The sequence below is a fragment of the Pygocentrus nattereri genome, chromosome 8 (genome assembly GCF_015220715.1).
Source record: "Pygocentrus nattereri isolate fPygNat1 chromosome 8, fPygNat1.pri, whole genome shotgun sequence".
In the NCBI taxonomy this organism is placed as follows: Eukaryota; Metazoa; Chordata; class Actinopteri; order Characiformes; family Serrasalmidae; genus Pygocentrus; species Pygocentrus nattereri.
The window spans coordinates 33,571,774-33,576,521 of NC_051218.1; the positions used below are offsets into that span (position 1 = coordinate 33,571,774).

The 4,748-nt window shown below is 39.4% G+C and overlaps 1 non-coding gene across 1 annotated transcript; it reads left to right on the plus strand.

The window, feature by feature from the left end:
• The first annotated feature begins 770 nt into the window (after nucleotides 1–770).
• LOC119263935 lies at nucleotides 771–885 on the plus strand. Its single transcript, XR_005130649.1, has one exon. It is a non-coding gene; the product is annotated as a U5 spliceosomal RNA (small nuclear RNA).
• Nucleotides 886–4,748: the final 3,863 nt, after the last annotated feature.

Here is a 4,748-nt window from a genome sequence, read left to right on the forward strand (position 1 = left end):
CTTAAGACAAAATGAAACACTCTGTTACCTCAAAGACATGCTGTCAGAAACTACTCCATTCACATCAGAAACCAAGCAGAAACCACCAATTCAGCAATAAATAAGAGGCCTGGATCTCTCCAGACTGTGATCAGCAGGTTATGGAGAAGGGCAGCATCTCAGATGTTGATCTGTGAATATTTCTTATGTGAAATATCATTAGACAAAAAGACGATGAGATATTTCTGATTGAGGTGAACATTATAAGTCATCAATCATCAAAACTAAGAAGCTCAGAATGGATTTGAAATGCTTGAGTTTCTGTTTTTATTTCAGTTCAGGTAAACGTGAGTTGTCTTTTGAATCATAATAGTCTGGCTAATCACTATTGGTATTCTGTGTTTTTCTCATGTTTCCTTTGTAGTAGGTTTTATTTTGAAAGTTTGCATATTTAATATATGTTCAGTGTAACTCTTGCTGCCCAACATTATGTTTTTGCTGTTTTTCCTCGTAAAACTGACAAAAACACTGTTGTGGCAGAGTGTACACTGATGTCATTAACAGGCTGGCGGTGCATGTCAGGCTGAGAGTGCATGTCTGCAGCCAGACCCTTCTCTTAAATCTAGGCACAATGGGAGACTTTATTGAGATCTGAGAAAACTCAAGAGTACACACAAGAGAGATTACTGAGCTCTTTATCTCAGGAAAAACATCTGAGTTACAAGAGAAACTTGAGCTAAAGTCTTCTTTGTCTTTCTGTCTGATCTTATAGGTCCTTATTCATAAATATCTAGCTTGGGTTTCTCTTGATTCATGCACAAATCTTTCGCCTTTTACTAAAGATTTCCATGGAGGGGAACGCTGACGAGTTCTTCTTATTTTTGAAGGCTCTGCTTTGACAGAGCTAAATCTGTTGTGGGCAGTTGTGAGCTGGAGGTTAAGGAACAAGTCCTGTGACTGCAAGGTCGCCGGTTCGAACCCCTGAGAGATCCCCTTCACTGCACTGATGGGTTAAATGTGGAGGTGAAATTTCCCCATTGTGGCCCGAATAATATCTAATGTCTAACGTTTTTTTGATCCTACATCAGACGTGTTCTTACAGCACAGAACTGCTCTCAATTTATGCGCTCTTGAGTTATAGATTGTCTGTATAGATTCTGTTCTTACCTGAAAACATGAAATGTGAATGTCAGAATTTTAGGGAAAACTGCTTAAGTGGATTTTAAGAACAAATTTCTTAAAATAGTTGGTAAATGAAGTCTAATGCTTTCCAGGAAAAACTGCAGAGATATTAAAAAGTTCTCTCCTAGATTTTTCTTCCCCCACACAGTCCCTTCCACCCAACTTTTGAAAACTACTCTTATGACTTGAGGGTCAGACTCTATATTAGCAGGTCTCTGTAGATGAATGAGGGAACAAACGAGTGAATGAACTGTGAACAGGACAAAGTTGTAATCTGAGGGAGTAAACTGAGATTACCCAACAGATCATTAGGCTCTAATAGTTTTTTAATGAGTTTGTGGAATGCAGTTGTGCAATAAAGGAAAAACTCCATTCGGAGACACTTTAGAGCAGAAGTGGCTTTAATGAAATGTCAAGGGAATGAAACCAGGGAGCTGCTGATTAATCTTAATCAATGTCTAAAATTGACAACTGGGAAATACACAGAGACGGAGAACTGTATTACCTTAATAATGATTTTAATAGAGCCAGGGTTCCAAGTGGCGCTTTTTGGCAACTTGCCTTTACTACAAATCCATAAGACAAAGTTACTTTTCACCAAAGCTACTTCATCTTTATCTTCTTCTTCCAGTATGGGCTCCAGTAGTTGCTTTTCATTTATGTCAAGTCTGTCGTCAAATACTTTGGAATCATTTGGCTCTGACAGCTCACATGCGATTTTATGGAGAGATTCTCATAATCGGACAATAATCACGGATATCTGCACCTTATTTATTTATTTATTTATTTATTTATTTATTTATTTTTGGCTTGCTGGCAGATAAACCCACAAATGGTTCAACAAACTAAAACAAAATCAACAAACAAAAGCATCAACTAGTTAAACAAAAACAAAAACAATGAAAACCAAATCAGTTCATAAAAATGAAACAAAAATATTTAAACAAAAAACAATTAAATCAGTTAGAATAGACTAGTACGCTTAGCAGATCCAGAGCACTCTGAGCACATCCTGTTGTACATACAGTTTAAATGCTTAATGCTTAATTCTTAAAGTGTACAGAGCAAAAGCCTCACTGATTACAGCCTTTAGCCTGTGCTGATTAAATTCAAATACAGAAATTGTAATGGAAGGTGCGAACAGGTCGTCCAGCAGGATTAGCATGGAGGAGCACAAGGTGAGGTTAAAAGTGCCATTTTAATTAACATAAAGACTCTACACCCCCCCCCCCCACCCCCACCCCCTAATCTCTCTCTCTCTCTCTCTCTCTCTTCCTCTCTCAGTCTCTCTACAGAGTACTAAGGTGTGATAAATGTACGTGCTGTGTTGTGTCTGATGCAACGTTGGGTTCAAGAAAAGCAGCAGTACTGGTTGGGAAGTTCAGAATCAGCTGTGCTTGGTTGTTTTTTGATTGGCCAAATATATACTTATACTTTGAATCAGGTGGATTTTGGTTATGTTTGAAGTCAGCTAGGGTTTGGTTATGTTTAGTGTTGGCTGAGTTTTGGTTGTGTCACAAATCCGTCAAGTCCTAGGACAGATCTGGACTCGATCTCCCAGACCCCTCTGGGAGATCACATGACTCCCGAACTTCCCTCACACGCAGATACCCATACAAACTCCATCTCCCAGAACTCTCTGGCAGATCACCTGACTCATGACAGGTCCTCGCATTCCAATCAGCACTCAATCTCCAGAGTACTAATGTTTGTCACCTGTATCATCAGGCATATGACTTACTTAGTGTCGTGCATAAGCCTGGGCTTTAACAATAGTTGTGACGTATTGTATCCATTTGTAACTTACTGAGCGGTTTATGTATTGTTTTCATCTTGTGCATATCCATTACCTTTTGTTCTCTCAGCTCTGCCGTTTGCTCTGCCCCTTGGGTTGTTTGCACGTATCGATTGTTTCCGGTTTTTGACCTTTTTGCTTGTTTTTCCACAACACCTTTTTTGCCTCTGTTCACCTTGTGTTATGTTCATCTGTTTACACTTGCTATGCCTGTTGGATTTGATCCCCTGCCTGTTTTGTGACCACAACTCTGGATTCTGAATCTCAACGTAAAGACTCATTTGTGTTTCCCATCCATGAGCATTTGATTCTGGTTGGCACGTTACAGGTTGTTTGTGGAGTCACCCAGGCTTTGGTTATGTTTAGAGTCAAATTTGCCTTTTTTGTTTTATTCAGAACTGTCCTTCCCAGGAGTGACCGGCCTACCAAAATTTCACCAAGAGTACATCTAGGAGGTTACAGAAGTTCCCAGACAAGCATCTGATGAACTGCAGGCCTTACGTTCCTCAGTCAAGGTCGATGAACACGACTTCACAATAAGAAAGACACTAGGCAAAACTGTCACACACAGAAGTTGCAAGGTGCAAACCACTGCGGACAAAAAAAGAACACAAAGGCTCGTCTCGCATTTGCTGAAAAACAGCTAGATGACCCCAAAGACTTTCTGTGGTCTGAGTCAAAGGTGGAGCTTTTTGGAAGACATGGGTCTGAACATATGATGATATGAACTGATATGCTTTGGCAAGACCTTAAATGGGCAGTTCATACTCGAAACCCCTCAAGTGTAACCAATTCAAAGCTTTTTCTGGGCCAGAATTGCTCCGCAGCAATGTAAAAGACTTATCATTTGATTGAAATTGTTACTGCCAAGGTGATTACTTGTTTACAAGGTGTCTAATAGCCCCTCCCTATGTTCACTGTTCTTGGAGGGTGTTTTTTCTTTCGTGCCCTGTAAGAAATCAGTGTGTTTAGGAATCCAGAGTTTCTGATCGTCAGTTTTCCTCTTGTGTAGGGAATCAGTGAACCAGCAGAAATAACACAGTTCACCAAATCACATTCATATTCAAACACATTAATACAAGCTTTCACTTCAACTCCATTAAAGCTCCCAACACCAAGATTATCTCCACTAATCACCTTAACCTTGAGCTTGAACTCGCTGTCTACTTCCATCTAATCTGTCCAAATGAAATCAAATCCTGCCCGTCTCTCCCTAATAGACCTCTATATTCTGTCCAAAATGCGACTCTCGTAACTCAGATAAGGAGTTTTTTTATTGTTGAGTGAAACCAAGTATACGAGCAAACTTCGATTAATGAATAAATACTCACTTGTTGATTGATTAATTGATTATTGATGCTATGTTGCTGGAGGGGGAGGTACAGCATTTGAATGAGCTCACATCTGAAGATTTTATTTCTGTAAGCTAGGCGATGCCGAATAGAATATTTAGAAAAAGTAGTATCATTATTGAGTCAGGAGAATAGAAACATGCTAAAATATGGTAATATGTGTTGCTGTCAGTCTCTGTGTAAAGCCTGAATTAGTCACTTAAAAGCTAGAGGCACCAAGTTGGAAGCTTTTCATACCACGTCATGTGTCTTCACGTATTAACGTCACAAACATGGGTTCAAAAAGAAGATATGGCTCAATGTTTAGGACTCAAATGATCTCAAAACACAGTAAATTACAAAATTCTGAGTTTAAACGAACTTTTTAATGATCATATTAATCTGTTTGGGGAAGAGGGCTGAAGCACAACCCACGTTACATGGTCCTGCTGCATGCAGTT